At 35.6% G+C, this 17,601-nt stretch overlaps 1 protein-coding gene across 4 annotated transcripts in view; it reads left to right on the top strand.

Annotated features, from left to right (window-relative positions):
- LOC130233315 (pre-B-cell leukemia transcription factor 3) overlaps positions 1-17,601 on the top strand; it is a 142,941-nt gene that overhangs the window by 41,613 nt on the left and 83,727 nt on the right. The window lies entirely within an intron of this gene.

Genomic DNA, 17,601 nt, shown 5'->3' with positions numbered 1-17,601 from the left:
ATTGGCTGTTGTCTTTTTAGATGCACTGGAATAGATTGGTGTAGAGTAGAGCAGGAGTAGAAATTAGAAAATGGAACAGAATCAGTATAGGAAGTAAAAAAAACACTATTGTCTGTTCAGCACTTATGAGAACTACTAAACTAGTAGAACTGCTGATTGTTCATTGAAAATAGAATCACCCGAGATTAAGCATATTATGAAAGGTGCTTAAAGGGAGAGTTCACACACACACACAATTTTTTTTTTTTTTTAAATCACCATTTACCTACCCATTAAGTGGTTCCAAACCTTTGAGTTTCCTTTTTCTATTGAACAAAAGAGATATTTTGAAAAATGTTAAGAGACCTGTAACCACTGACTAGAAAAAATAAATAAATAAATATATATATAATAAATTTAAACATCATTTGAAAGCCTAGTTTACATTATAAAACCCAAAAGAGTAAGATAAAAATCTGATGACGCAGCGCATTGTCATTCCCAGCTGCGAACGCAAAAACACTTTCACTTTTGATAGTTCATTAAACTCCCCACATGAGTCTGCACTCGAGACGCTTGTGTGTGTTTCTGTGGTCAGTGGCCATACGCCTCTACAGGGGTGTGCAACACGAAGTGAATGTATATGTGTGTGTGTGGGTGTGTGTGTGTGTGGTGAATGGGACAAAATTACTGCAGAGTGTGAAAGCAGACCGTAATGGGGTCATTTGGAAGGCAATTGGCAAGGGTTAATGTACTATGGAGAGATGAGGTGAAATTGGAGTGAAATTTGGGGCCTGATAATGTGTTTAAATGAAAAAGGCAGCCATGGAAGTGTGGAATCGGGAGCTGGGAAGTGTGTTGCGAACGTATGGGGAACAGAGGTGGGACGTTTTAAGAACAATAAAACTCACAGTCATACAAATGGGCACTTTTTTTTTACAGTATACTCTTCTGAAGCACACTCTTTAAAAGTTCACTAAATATTGGCAGGATGGTTCCAAATCTCCTCTATTATTCAGGTGCACACAACAATCGGTTAATAGGAGGCGCTATAATAAGTATCACTTATTTAAAAAAAAAATTAAAACATTTGTAGCATATAACCATATCTACGTAAGGCATTGCCCAGCAGACATCTTGGCATCAAATTGACATCAAAATATTAGTCAAGACTGGTTCGTGAAGCTGTAATATCACTTTAATTTCAGTTTGAATGGCAATTTCAGTGGTAATTGGAAGAATATAGGAAGTAATCCCATGCTGAAATTGGTTTTAATGTTTATGTAGGCCAATATGTTTGACGTTCAATTAATATCAAATTTACACCATGTCAAGACTTTGACTTCAGTTTGATTGGTCTGACCATTTTTAATGTCAATTTCAACATCAGTTGCCAAATACAATGTGCTTGGTCCCTGAAGAACAAAATATAATAATAATAATAATAATAATAACAAATAATAATAATACCATTATTATTATTATTATTATTATTATTATTATTATTATTATTATCAATAATAATATTATTGTGCTCTATTCAGCGAATTAAATGAACGTAGTCATGTTGAATCCTGTTCTCAATGAGAGACTGCAGGAACAGACAGAAAGGAAGATGGCAGAGTCTTACATTTCTACACTCTCAGAAAAAAAAAGGTACACGGTGGTACAAATAATTTTCCTTGAGAAACAGTTTTGTACCTTTGTAAAAGTTGTACCTTATATGAAACAGAAAGGACCTCTTATGAGACTGTTCTGTATCTTTTATGGTACAATTGAAATGAAGGTGCACAATATTGTTCTCATAAAAGAGGTATATAAGTGTTGGACAACTCCTTCTTTATTACAATATCTATGAAAATAAATATGACTAGGAAGGCAAAGTGATTCTATGAATAATTTCCATTTTAAAACATGAATCATCATTTAAAAGCATATGTTTAAAGAAACTCATAAACATTCATTATTCAGTTTTATAATACAAAACAGCTGGTAAAACAAAAATATAGATATCGTAAACTAAACAGCTAAAGCATTTGTAATAAACATTTGGTAAGTATTTTTTGATAAATACATTTTCATTATTGATATCCGCACCTTTTGGTATTTGCTTTCCATTACGCATGTGAGCTGGCAAAAGTCCTGCATATGCAAAGTGTTCATGCAGACATTTTAGCATTGCAAAAACTAATCAAACATTGTGCATATCTTATTACAATACTTTTGCATAATTCTACTTCTATTTTAAAATTAAGTCAATTAAATGAACTTTTGAGTGATTACAGAAGTATTGTGTGAAAATTGGAGAAAAAAAAAGTTTTATATTGTATATGGGAGAATGTATTTCTGTAACATTTTTGTGAAAAGTGTAAAATGTTTAGAAAAAATAGATATTTTGTTTGATGTTGAAGTATTTTTATTCTTGTAAAAGGTGCATTTACTCAAAAATAAACTTCTTTTAAAAACATTGTTTAAAAATGTATTTGATGTTTTATATTTACTGAAAATAAACATTTTGGATATGGCAAAATGCCTTTAAATAGTTCTTGAAGGAACACATTTGACTCTGTTAATGTACAAAGTATCTTGTCACTGTAGTGGTACCTTTATGGATCAGATTTGTACCTTTGAAGGTACAATATTGTGTTTGCAGGTTTTAAAAACCAAAGGTATATTTTGGTCTCCCATGGTACAAATCATGTCCTTACAAACTGCAATGGTACAAATGTGTTTCTTTGTCTTAAGGTACAATTCTGTTCCATAAAAAGGTACAAGTGTGACAAGGGTTTGTACCTTCTTTGGTACAACATTGTACCATTTTTTTCTGAGAGTGTATGATGGTAAATTCTCATTATTTTGAACACATTGAAGAAAAGGAAAAGCGGATTATCTGAATGGACTGTGATTTAACTTTTTAACAAGACTAAAAGTACATAAGTAGCAAACGCATTGCTTTGTACTTTCATTAATCTGTAAACACGGCATGTCTTTCTCTGGGGTCAGGAAGTTCTCAGAAGATAACATTATCCTACATTCATTTTTTTATGTGTTTTTTAAGGCAAATGAAGGCTATACAGTGTCTTAATTGCAGAGTTCCTAACCCTGCAAAAGATCAAGCCTCAGCCAAGTCAGAAAAAGGAACGCAAAAGTAACGTAACCCATTACTTACCATTAAAAAAAAAACTAAGTAACGCAACTAGTTACTTTTTTGGGGAGTAACTCAATATTGTAATGCATTACTTTCTAAAGTAACTTTCCTCAACACTGGCTCTAATGGTGTTAAATTTGGCAAGATGATCCCAAATCTCCCCCACCAGTGCTGAGAAAAGTTACTCCTTAAAATAATATATTACCTTCTTAAATCCAGTCAAACTGGGTTTTTATTAACAGAAGAAATGCAAAATAGCATACTGTAACATATTACTATTACTTTTCATAAAAGTGACTATTATTAGTACTCTTAGTTTTTAAAGTAACTTTTTTCCAACACTGCCCACTACTCATAAAAATCTACACAAAAATAAATATTTTTTGGGTTTGCTCATATCTCTGCAATCATTCAATTCGCAGAACATATATTGCATGTAGCATTTTACCCATGTTGTTCAATCGATGTGACAATTTGTATGTCTTTACTTTAAATTCAGTTCGGTTGGCAATTTCTGTAGTAACTTGGTGAAAATCTCACACTGAAAGTAATTTAATGATTGATAATGAACTTTACAGTATGTGCAAAGTTCAGTTTTACCTTAAATCATTACATTTCAATGCACATCAACATCAGTTATTTGATTGTATATGGATTTCAGTTCTTTCTAAAAGTGTCTGGTCAATCCTAGAAACACCGAAATTGGCAGGAAGGTCTCAAAGTTCCCACACTACTATAATTCACACACACCAAAAATCTGACTCTAGGTGGCGCTGTGATATGTACTTTTATGTATTTGCATACATATTTGGGTTGTGTTTGGACCCAAATCATGGTTGTATTTAAAACAAGCGTTCTTTCCGTGTCTCGGCAGTAGGCAAGCAAGTGTTATTTCACCGAGCGCCGTCTCGGACAAAGCGCTCCATTGTGCTCCGCAAATTTATGAAATCATTTCCTGTATCATCAAGGAAAACACCAACACCAGAGTATGACAACATGAAATGTCACTTTGAAGGACTGCTTTGTAACGGAGCACCCAGGCCCCTATGATATTCAATCCTCAGCATATGTTTAACATTACAGCACCGGATAAACAGCGCAGTGGCCCCGCTCTTGTCCTGAGTGAAGTGGTCCAAAAACAGCCGTAATGACACAGAGAAGAGGCCTGGAGAGGACACTGCGTTATGCTTTGTTACATTAGCTAGCTCATTAGCGTAATTGCTGTGGGTAATCCTGTTTTGGAGGGGAACTTTAAGTGCGGTTCTGGGAGTTTCTCTCTGCCAAGGCGCTTGAGGAAGAGTTTCACACTGCAGGAAATTTGTATTCTCGTCATGCTTAAAACAAAGTAGATTTAGTTCAAGCTAAATTGAGTAACGTTACATTTAAAAAAAATCCCTATATTATATATACTTTAATAGTGTAGTAAATATAATATATATTTTTAAACATGTATATGTTTTAATTTATTTTCTATTTATTTATTTATGAAATATTTTAAACACAAATGTAATGATTCAAAATGTATTATATTATTAGTAAAGTAAATTTATTAATTTATTTATTGAAGTATTATTTAGCGATTCATTCTGCTGTGGCGACCCCTGATTAATAAAGGGACTAAGCCGAAAAAAAAATAAATCAATGAAAGAAATAATATTTGTATCATTTCTGATGCATAAACGTTTTGGTTTTAAGCATAAATTGATTTATTCAACCTAATTTTATCATACATTTTTTCCATTTAGTGTGTAATTGTCATCAATTCAGTATTATTAATGTGTTTATGCATTTTATTAGATTGCATTTTTCTATTTTTTTTCTCAGAAAAATCTGAAATAAGACTTTAATTAAAGACAAGTCTCAAAGTACTTGAATATATGTCTTATTTTTTAATATATTCATCTTGTTATACTGAATGCTTCAATATTTTACCTCAAAACAAGTGAAAAAGCAGTAAATTCAGAGGACATGCTTCACTTTATCCAGCTTAAACTTTGATCAAAGCCAAACTTCCTTAAGGTCATTCATGTGAATTCCCCCAGAGGTGTTAGTGTGCACTGGAGCGCTGGGTGAAAGAGAGAGAGTGAAAGAGTGCGTGTATGTGAGAGAGAAAAAGAGAGAGAGAGAGAGAGAGTGTGTATGTGTGGGAAGAGAGTGAGCATACAGTTGTAGTGCCCGTCCTGGATCACTGACCAGCCATTGCATTATCATCAGTCCTGGCCTCTAGTATGTGGATCCCCCTGATCATGTTTAACCAGAGCCAGTCCTAGTCTTCTAGGAACCCTAAACAAAACTTGAAAAGGTCAGTGCATTGAAATAAAACCCCAAACCTGTTATTTTAGAGCATTTTTACAATCAACAAACAATGAGAGACTTGAAACAGTCCAAACAATAGGATAAACCCAATAAAACAAATCGGGGAAAACAGTATATATAGCCCAAGATACATAAATTAAGGTATCAAAGTTCCTAACATTTGTTCAGTGAAATTTAGTGAAGAGCAGTAAACAATTCTGTCGTTTATTGTGCCACTTTAAAACCAAGTGCACAGATCTATCACCTTTTTGATGACAAGGGATTTTAATAAGACCAAAACAACATTTCAGAGATTAATGCTGTCCCATCGCACCCACTCATCAAAAACAAAGAAATTATTTTTTGATGCGCATGCTAAAATAAATCTGCAAATGTGTTTCCATTGTAGTCTATGTGCATTTTAACTTGTACCTTATACTACTCTGTAAAAAAAGCCCCTGAGATTTTTTTAGTTAGACTCAAATCGAGTCAAGTGCAATACTTGGGTTAACTTTTGAGTCAACTCAAAGCTCTTCAGCAAGTTGTATTACAATTTTAAGTTGAGTCAACTTACTCAACTCAGTACTCAGTTGTGCACATATTTTTTGGGGGGGCATTTTCTAAATTAAAACTCATCTTGGCATTTTTAAATGATATTCCAAGATGTGCATAAAATTAAGCAGATGAAAATATTCACTACTTAGTGATTAACCCTGGAGCCTGACAGGATTCCTAAATCTAGTTTCTTGTGTTCACCTTGTGAAACGCTTTGAGTGTGCATGTGCAGATCTCTCTCTGTCTGTTTTTCCCTCTCCATGGCCGCTTCTCCTGGGCTGAGGGTTTTGGCGTGGAGCCGGCAACTTCAGCTGAAGCAGATTTTCCCAGTCTCCCACAGGGCTATTTGAGCATGATTCCCATTGGGCTTTAACCCATTATCAATGTTCCAAATCATTTACAGAGAATCTATTGAGTCTCATACTGTAATGAACTCACTACTCATGGCCTCCTCTCTCTCTCTCTCTTTCGCCCTCTCTCTCCATTTATATGAAAGTCAAAGTAGTAAAGTGCTGCCCTCAACTCCACTTCTCCTTTTTCATCTGACGCCACTGCTTTGTGTCAAAAGCCGGGGTTTTGATTTGATTCAAAGCGCTGGAAGCCAAACAATTCAGTGATTCCAATCAATGTATGGCTTGATGTTTGATGTAGCAGTGTTGTATCACTTAACTCACACACACTTCAATGAAGTGTTCAAGGTTATTTGTGGTACTTTAGATTTAGCAGAATCCCTCGTCTATTCAAAAGAACTTTTTTTTCACTGTATAGATTTCTCGATTTGGCAGTATGTTTGATGTCAAATTATACGACTGGCTCTTCAAAAGAACCCTCAAAAAATAAAGTGTACTGTATTTGTTTTTAGATAAAAAACGTTTACAGTATTTTAGGAAAAAAGTGTATTGAATTGAATTGTTGTCTGTTATATTGCTGCCATATTAGAGGCAAGCCAAAATATTCAGATGTGATCTAAGAAATATTTACTTAAATGACCTAATTTATTAAAATATGATCATTTGTTACATTTACTAGTAATGTTAACTTAAATTACACTAAACTGACATAAAGCATGATCAATTGCATATAAATATTCATAATGGGTTTATTTTTTATATTTATAAAGCTATTTTTGATTCCCCAAACAAACTTTGAAAAGGAAATGATTCACCTTATTCACCCTCATGTCTCATTTATTTTAATTAAATGTATTTATTTGTCTATTTATTATGGAACACACAAAAAAAGAGATGTTTAGCAGAATTTCCAAGCTGCACCTCTATACAATGGAAGTGAAAGGTGACCTTTGCTGTATATAATATCTTAACTCTGCTTTCACAGTAAGCTATTGCATATTATAAGCCAAACTCATTGAAGAACATTTAGTGCAGTGCTTCTCAACCACGTTCCTAGAAGACCACCAGCACTGCACATTCTGTGTCTCCTTAACCATACACACCTGATTCAGATCATCAGCTCATTAGCAGAGATTGAAAGACCTGTAATGGGTTCTACAGGCAAAGGAGACATCAAAAACATGCAGTGCTGGTGGTCCTCCGGGAACATGGTTGAGAAACACTTTAGTGGAATGTAAAGGTTCCACAAATGTTAAAGCTTCCTAATGGAACCATCAGTGCCAATACAACACCTTTATTTTTAAGATTGATACACATCAGTTCTAACTAAAGTGTTTATTGGTAACCAGAACCTTCAAGTAAATGCATATACAGCCAAATCCTGTATACACTGTATATTCCCAGTTTAGGTTTCCTCCAGCAGCTTTGCAAAGCAGGCCTCCCAGTCAGCGAGCAGTGAGTGTGGTGTCGGGCTCATCTTCCCATGTCTTTAGGGAAAGCCACTCCTCCTCTTTATCTCCCCACAGCAGACATTGGTTGAGAGATGAGGAGATTAAAGCTGCCCTCTCTTTTGTGTAACACCGTGTCTGCATTCATGTGAGACGTGTGATTGAGAGAGGTGAACGAGTGCTTAGAGCAGCTCTGCTTGCCATGATATGAAGGGAATTACTCTCCTCCCTGTCTGCCTCTCTGCGTGGATGCTGTTGTGTTTCTCTCTCCTTCAGTCTGCCTTTTCTTTCGTTCAATATATAACTTCGATACACTGATAGATATGAGATGGAAAACAATGGATACTATCCTTGTAATCTCATTAACGTGTACAAATCTTAAGTTTTACTGTACATACATTTTCAGAAAAGTGCAGTATCGACACCGACATGTAACGTGTACAATATTTACATTTGAAATACTTCAGACGGTTCATTCCGCCGTGGCGACCCCATAATAAAGGGATTAAGCCGAAAAGAAAGTGAATGAATGAATGAAAAACTTCACTGCCACACAAATGAGTATGAATCCTAATTTAGGAGTACATAACTAATTTAATTAATTAAAGTAATGACATAGATTTATTTAATTTATATAGAAAATTAGATTTATAATATTTATACAGCAAATATATAAAGATAAAGGAAATTACTCAGATATTATCTGTTAGTATTAATTGTACAACCGTGGTTTATGTCAGTATCAATCAATCAATCAATCAATCAATCAATCAATCAGTCAGTTATATTTCTTTTGATTGCTTTCTATACTATCTGAAATATTCAGTGTTTCCAGTACCTTGTTGAATATATGCCATGAAGGATTAAGGCAGTTCTGAAGGCAAAAGGGGGTCCAACCTGGGACTAGCAAGGTGTACCTATTAAAGTGGCCAGTGAGTGTATATTAGGTGTGGGGGGAAAACAAATCAGACTGAATATATAAATATTTAATCATGAATATATAAATCATTAAAATATTTGTACATCTTTAATTTAGTTGAACACAAAAGAAGATGTTTTGCAGAATGTTCCAAATCGTTAACCATTGGCTTCCATAGTAGATAAAAAAAATGACTATGGAAGTTAGTGGTCAACAGCTTTCTTCAAAATATTTTATTGTTCAGGGTAATATATTCATTGTTCAGGGTTTGGAACAAGTAAATGATGACAGAATTTTTAGTTTTGGGTGAACTAACCCTTTAAGTACCCTAGTAGCTTGATACTCTAAAATACTTAATGCTCCATACATTAAGAGCACATTCCTTGCATTCATGTCATGTCACTGGAAAAAACACCATCAGAAAGAAAGAGAGAGAGAGAGGGCAAGAAGGGAAAAAAAATCAATGGTGCAATCTTTTTCTTTTTGCCTTCTCCAATCCGTAATTGAAATGGAAAATCAAATGAACGGCGAGCAGATAATTGTTTTATCAATATTCCCGGGCTGCCCTACAAGGGTCAGCGGCGAATGATCACGAGGCAGGGATATGACGAGGACGAAATGCGAAATTGAACAGCTAGGAGGCAATAAATCAGTCCTGACAACTAAGAGTGACCAGCACGTACCCGGAGCGACCTGTATATCCCCCCTCTCAGAGTCCGTCTCCAGGCGGAGAATATTCATCTCATTACCCATCTCTCTCTTAATGTCCTTATCAAATATTAGCCCAAGAAAGTTCTCCCGAAAACGTCAAGGTCAGTTTGGATGAATGTTGCTGTCGTGTTTCACTGCTACCGAGGACAAACGCTGTAGCAAAGTTTAAGGCAAGATACTGCAGGTGAATAGGTAACAAGTAACTAAATGTTATAAGCATACTTTGCTAGTTGACTAATTACATTGGAAAATATCAACTTTTAAAATTTGTATTAGTTTTATTTTTTCGCAATTTTCTAATATGGAATATAAATGAGGCATTATTTCATGAATTATGACTCTGAACAGTGGTTTGAGATTTGACACATTAGAGCAGAGATTGCCCATGGTAACCTTTGATTTGGCACACCATCCCATCTGAGAAGAGAAGGAGAATGCCAATAATTTCTGTATTAATGTAACATGTTGTTATTTGTTTGTTTCATTGCTAAGCTACAAAAAACTGAAATGATATGTTTCAAAATGTTTTAAATGAATCAGATTTTTTCTTAAAAGTACATAGTCACCCGACTGATGGAAGACAATGCAGAGACATCAGTGAGGAAGTGAAGGCAAAGGCAGATTCTGCTTGACCAGTGTACTCAGCATTGAACTCCATTGTTGTAAATGTAATTGTTAATGTTTTTTATTGTAATAATTTGTCATTTAAAAAGTATAGTGCATTCATTAATACGATTCAAAGCAATGTTTTCTGTTCATTTTTAAATATTATGAAAAAAATAGGAAATCACCTATGGCAACTTTAATGTAATATTGTTTGGTAAATTTATCTTCGCCCCACACCTCTCCATGATATTTGGTATGTTTGGCCTTTCATACAAAAAAAAAAGAATTGGCACCCCTGCATTAAAGTCTGCAAATGATTTTGCCGAGAAGATTTTTGGTAATTCCATAATTTAGAAAATAATATTTTTTTATTTAAATTTTTTTGTGCTCTGATTAGATATTAATAAAGCTACAAAAGTTCTGCTAAAGTGATTTATGAGAAAGAAAACTTGAGAAATCAGCCTTTAAATATTGTGCTTGTAATACAGACACAAATTGAGAAAGTGTGAAAAAAAACGTCCAATTTTGGCACTTTTTATCACTTAATAATTTAAAAAATACTTTTTTGTTATACTCCGTTAAAAGTTACAGAATACACATATTAATAAAACTATGAAATTTGCTGTAAATTATGCTTAAATAATTTATAGCTCTGCCCAAGACAACAACAACAACAGTAACTCACTTTAGGAAAATTACCTTTAATTTATTGTAATTGTAAACTAAAGACACAAATCGATAACATGTGAAAAAAAGAAATACTTAAAGGTCTATTTTGGCATATTTCTGTTTATCACTCAATAATTTACAACATAATTTTGTTTTACTCTGTAAAATGCTTAAGAAAACAGATATAAATAAAAATATGTGGATTTTTTTGTGTAAGTTATGCTTACAGGATTAATGGCTCTGTCCAACAACAACAACAACAACAACAACAACAACAACAACAACAACAACAACAACAACAACAACAACAACAACAACAACAACAACAACAACAACAAAAACAAAAGCTACTCCCTTAGAGACAATTACCTTTAAACATATGTGTTGTAATTGTAATCTACAGAAACAAATTGGTAAAGTGTGACAAAAGAATTAGATAAAAGTATATGTTGGATGTAAAGTTTACATTAGACTGAAAACATGGTAACAGTTTATAAAAAGCTAGTATCAGTTAATATTAGTTATGTATTTACTACCATGAACAAACAATGAACAATACACCTATTACCATATTTATTAATCTTTGTCAACACTAGTTAATGGAAATAAAGTTGCTAATGTTAACTAATGTTAACAAGCATGACTTTTAATAATGCATTAGTAAATGTTGAACTATGCTTGATAAATGATGCACAAATACTGTTCACTCTTAGTTCATTTTAATAAATACATTAACTAAGTTTAACAAATGAAACCTTATTGTAAAGTATGACCAAAAACTTACTATTAAAATCCAAATAATTTAGAATTGAAAAGTGCATGAAAAATTGGTAACACTTTAGTTTAAGTCACAATTCATGCTATTAACTACTGGCTTATGACCTGCCTATTATTAAGATATTAAGCGTTTATTAGCACTTATAAAGTATGACTTTAATATAAATGCCTAACCCTACTCAATACCTAAACCCAACTTCTTCCTTACTAGCTATTAATAAACAGCTATTTCAACACAATCTCATGGCAATTCGTAACTTTTTGATTTAGTGGCTAATTCATACGAATTCGTACGATCTAATTCATACAATTTAGTACGATTTGCTCTTCCGCCAATGACGGTTGGGTTTAGGGGTGGGGTTAGGTGCCACGCCTCTTTTTTAAAATCGTACAATTTCGTACGACTGAACTGCCACTAAACTGTCAAAACGTAAAATACTTACGTTTTCTCATGAGATCAGGCTCTCTATTTAGTATTTAATTAAGCTAGCAGTGTCAGTTAATGGTTTGTTAATACTGTGAATTGTGACCTAAACTAAAGTGTTACTGATCTTAAAAATCATTTTGTGCTCATTTATGTATTTTGTACGCTCAAATCAACACATAATAAAACTCAGGGCTAAAACTGCTGCTAAAGATCAACACCCTAAATCAGACATCAGCCCTTTCAAATAGGAGCCATCCTCTAGCCAGATGTTGACGAAAAATATGAAATTGATTTGGTTGACGGGTGTTAAAGAGTCGACAGTAGAATGTCACAAACAATGAATGGTGGCAGTCGGCGAGACGAGAAATCGATAGGGAAAGGTACGCATGCAAGAGGGAGGTGTGGGGGTGTTTAGAGAAGGACTTGGCAAGTGCCCGCTGTCCCACGCATGATGATCCATCTTCCTGGACTTGTGATCAAAAAGGAAAGCTGGATGGGTTTAATGAAGGAGGGATCCTGAGAAAGCTGACAATACAGATATAGATTCAGCAGTGCAATGCTCCGCACATCAGAGCAGACTACTGTCAGTCTGACTTATTGAAGATACATCTTAATCAAATGTGCAGAGGCAGTAGAAAGTGATTGAATCCTGTGTTGTGCTGGATTAGGTTAGGCTATTGATGCTGAGAAACGTAAAGCTGTAGATTTAGTCAACGTGTGATGTTGCTAAGTTTTCATATGATTTATATAAATATAACACAATTAGATATTCTGATTGTTAAAGGAAATGATATGCCAGCTATATGTATAGGCATGGATGAAATTGTTGGTACAATTTCCAGTGAAAAGAAAAAAACCCTGGTAGCAAAGAATTCTGGTCCAGATTTGACCTTAAGCAGGCATTCATCCGGCTCTAGCATACAGCATGTGGGCCAAACATAGCCCGGGTTTGACAGAGGTGAAACCGTCTTTAAGGCGGGACGCAAGAAAGGGGCCAGATGTCAAATGTAGTATTTGGCCCAGATGTTAAAAATTGATATGTGGGCCATGCAAGTTTGGCCATCTTGACCCACGTTTAAAATACATTTCATTTACTTTTCAAGAGTTCCGACTTAGATGTGCTTGGCATTAAAAGCAGGTTTGACATGCTGTCCTGGGAGAGGACCCTGAGCTCGGAGATAATTGAGCCTTCCGCCTGTCAATAAGCATATAAGGGTATCCGAGATCAGGTCTTGAGAGCTGTCTTTAAAAAAGGGAGGAAAAGGAGGAGATGGGGTAGAAGGGGGGATTCATCCAAAACTAAGATAGAGCAGTAGGGAAAATCCATCCGTTTATTGTAAGCTTGGATCCCTCTGATTGGATGATTACTGATTACAGATAAGCAGCCAGTCATGCTCAAACATATCACGTGCTTCTCTCGAAATTAGTTTACAAAACTTCACTTTGAGTAAAGAAATATTTTGATGCAGTTATTTCCATCTTCCTTTCTGCATCTTCTAATGCCTTTATTTTAATCTAGGAAACAATTAAGATTTATTAATCGATTGTTTTCTGTATGTTGCGAAATAACCGAACTTAACCTGCATTACAAATATTTTATGTATTTTATTATACATTTTATTTTTTATAACCAAATTATTATTGTGCTAATTATATTATATTTAACCATTAGTAACCATTACCATTATAAACCTGCCTAAAACGCAATGCTTCATGGGTTTATCAATTTCATTGCAGTCGTGACGCAGCAAATATGGTTTTCAGACAATGGCCAAACATGGACCACAGCTGGCCCAGTTCAGGCCGAGTTATGCGTTATTAAATTGGCTTGACCCAGATATGGTCCACGTTTGACCCTTTTATATAAGCTAGACTTGGTCCAGTCATGTACCGTAATTCACTGCAGCATGTGGGCCAAGCGAAAGCTGATTGTGTGGGCCAGAGCAGGGCCAAAGAAATGATTGAAAGAAATGATTTTGATTGATCAAAAATTTGAATTGTGGTTCAACAAAAGTAATAATGCAAACTAAAGAAACGTGTCATCCTCATATATTCATACATTCATATTCAAATGTGTATTTATTTATTTGTTTATAAGTTAAGCAGAATTTCTAAGCTGCACTTTTATGTACTTCTATACAATAAATGTGAATCGTGACCATAGCTCTCAATGGAATTTAAAGTCTTGACACCTAGCTACTATTTAGCATCAGAACACTTACAAAGTAGTTCAAGATTATTTATGGCTATGGCTCATAACAGAAATTCAAGCTACAGTATGAACAGATCTGTGAAACTGTGCAAAAGCCTTTAATGCTGCAATTATAAGAAATAGTCACAAAAATCTGAATTGCAAGATAAAAACCAGATAAAATGTAGAAATCTGAGTTAATATATCTGAGTTCATTTCACAGTTTTTTTTTGCGGTTTACAGTTGCATTTTACACAAAATTGCTCACATTTCTCAGTAACACACTTATAAAAATGATCCCAGAATTATGACATTTGAACTTCATAACTTATAAAGTATAAGAGATTTGTGAAATAAGTCTTTTGTCTACTTTTCCTAATTTCATGGCAGAAATGAGCTTCTATAGGAACAACATGAGGGAAAGTAAATCAATGTAAAGCAAAATAAATAGATGTGTGTGTTGGAGTGTTGACACAGTTTTGTTTAAGTGGTCATTACCGTTAACCCCTCCTCTGTGAGTCCTGTTACTTTGTTAGGATTGCATTTGTAAAGCCCGGGCCATATGCCGCTTCCTCTTTAGCTGGGATTATGCCACCATTACTGCTGATAAAGGCTGTTTACAGGCTTGGCGCGGGGTTGGCGCTTAGGGCGATTGGAAACTGGCACTGGTCTCAGTAGAAGTGTTTGGCTGATGCCAGCTGCTCGGTGCCCAGACCATTCTGTTTTGTAACAAGTGTCTCAAAGCAGAAATGTCGCAGACGTTTATTTTATCTTGGATGTTCAGTGTGGGTTTTTTGGAAGTGTAATTATGTCGCACTGGTGGTGGTGATTTTGCTGGATGTGCTGGGTCGCCTCAATGGCCAGTTAACAAATTGATCTTGTGGAAGTGCTGAATAAGTAGTATGGTTTGGGGATAACTTGAACTGACAGACTTGTTTTTAAGGGTACATACGGCTAGGGCTGGGCGATATGGCAAAAATGCAATCTCGATAATTCATTCATTCATTCATTCATTCATCCCTTTATTGATCTGGGGTTGCCACAGCGGAATGAACCACCAACTTGTCCAGAATATGTTTTACGCAGCGGATGTCCTTCCAGCTGAAACCCATCACTGGGAAACACCCATACACATTCATTCACACACACACACACACACACACACACACACACACACACACACACACTCATCCACTACGGACAATTTAGCTTACCCTATTCACGTATACCACATGTCTTTGGACTTTCCCGGAGGAAACCCACGCAAACACGGGGAGAACATGCAAACTCCACACAGAAATGCCAACTGACCCAGCCGAGGCTCGAACCAGCGACCTTCTTGCTGTGAGGTGACAGCGCTACCCACTGCACCACCACGTCACAATCTCAATAATTATTTTCCATATTGAACGATAGTGATATATATTTCGATACAAGTTGTTAATGTGTCAAGATTTAAAAGAGTACCCTAACAGTGAATGAAGCCACAAAAATTAGAGGGTCCATTAAACGCCATAACATTTTTGGCTGAAGAATTTTCAGTGGATGAAAATTTGGTACATCTCTAATAGTAACACACTTTTAGATTCCCATTGTTGCACATTTCGGCTGTGTGATTGGCTCTAAGATCAAAATAGAGTAAAAAAGTCCAGAGCTGTCCAGAGAGTCCACATCTGCAGTAGTCACAAAGCAGGATCTGCAATGTTGAGTTAAATGTTGATATAATTATCACTAGCTACGTACCCATCCACCTATTTTTATGCGCATTCTGGATATGCACATAAAAAAATCGGTTGATAGAAACACCAAGATGCGCATACATTTTGAAATTGTGCATAAAAAAACGTATACGCATAACTGTGTAGGATAAACTTTTTGTCCGAGAAGAAAAGATGCGCAAAAACTATGGATGGAAATACTTGTACCAGACAAATTCCAGTATGCACATTAAAAAAGGTCATGTGATTTTGTTATAAGAGATCATGTGATGATAAAAATGTGTGTGAATGGACAAACCAGCAGGCTGACCACATTGTAAAACATCTGAAATGCTGTTTTGGTAATTCTGAAACTCCTCAACTGTTTCAGTATTAGTGTATTTATAATATGAATGACCTCCAGAACTGTCAAGAGCAGCTGTCTCATGCCTTCAAACACCACCGCGTGTCCATTGCGTGTCGGCATCGTCTTCTGAGGCGCAAGTCATTTATTAAATGACAAAATGATTCACGCAGCTTCTCCTACCCCAGCAATTTTCGTTTTTACTGTTGATATTTGCCGCCAGTTAATCAGGAAGAGACAATTTTGTTCTCTTTGACTGGTTGGATGGAAACGCTGCTTTACTAGCACATCTTTTATGCAATATTCCAGTTTTGTGAATAAAGTTAATTCACATTTTTGGATGGAAACATAGCTATTGTCAATAGTTTACCTTTATGGCCTTTCTTTGAATCTCAGAGCTAAACTATGGTATATGTACATTAGACTGAGAGCGTATATCATTATGAGGGCAAGACCTTTGCAATCCAAAACTCCAGGTTACTGTAGCTTCAAATCTTTTTCGAGTTTTGAAATCGTCATCGTCAATACACAATTGAACTTTCTTGCCTCCAAGATTTGCTAGAAACTTTGCTAACTTTACCGCACATTTAACTGAGCGTTAAAGCTTTCGAACTTAAGAAAGAAGCCCATTGGTTTCTAAACATCGATTGTGCTTCCTCACAATCAATTTAGCCTTCAGCGCGTCAATCAATGTGCGTGGTGTGCTCAGCGTCGCGCTATGATAATGACCCGTTCCCATGACACCGGGGGCCCCGATGGCCTCGCGCGTCTCTAATTAATAATGTAAAATCAACAACTGCCTGATTCCCAGGCAATTGTCTGGCCATCCTTTACCTGCACTTGTCAGGCTGATTCCTTTCATGCAAGCTCATCTGTCTGAGCGAGAGGGGGGAGAAAAAAAAACAATGAAAAAATGTGTGTCTCTATTCAACTTCAGCCAAGACTAGCATCCACGGCGCAGCTGATTGAGTGTATTGATTGGCACCATGAGAATCAGCCGCTTTGATCAAACGCACATTGAGGCTGATGTGTCTGCACATGATATGCTCTTTTGTAGACTTGCCAGACCTGTTTTCTTATCCACTCGCTGAAAAGGGGTTTGAACGTTGGAACTCTTATTGGCCTTTTGTGGGATTTCATATTCGCTTGATGCATTTCAGTGCAGAGCGTACTTTTATAGTGGTTAAAATCGAGTGATCCATGACACGGTTGTGTCCGTGCATGCGGCGTTCTTCTCAATGATCTTATTTATTGATTTCAACAATGACTTTTAAGCTTTTAACATCACATTTTTATGGCCCTTCCATGTCTTGAGGCTTTGTTGCTTTATTTTGTTTTGTTGGGCGTCTTAGGTTATCTCTCTCTCTCTCCTTCTCTCTCTCTGTGCTCGTTGGGTGCCCAGGGAAATCACAGTGATCAATATTTCCCATTTTAGAGGAATTGCAGCAAACATTCAAGAGGAAGA

Source organism: Danio aesculapii, chromosome 8, assembly GCF_903798145.1.
Source record: "Danio aesculapii chromosome 8, fDanAes4.1, whole genome shotgun sequence".
Taxonomy (NCBI): Eukaryota; Metazoa; Chordata; class Actinopteri; order Cypriniformes; family Danionidae; genus Danio; species Danio aesculapii.
Note: the sequence above shows the minus strand (reverse complement) of the source record. Positions and strands in the feature narration are given on the sequence as shown.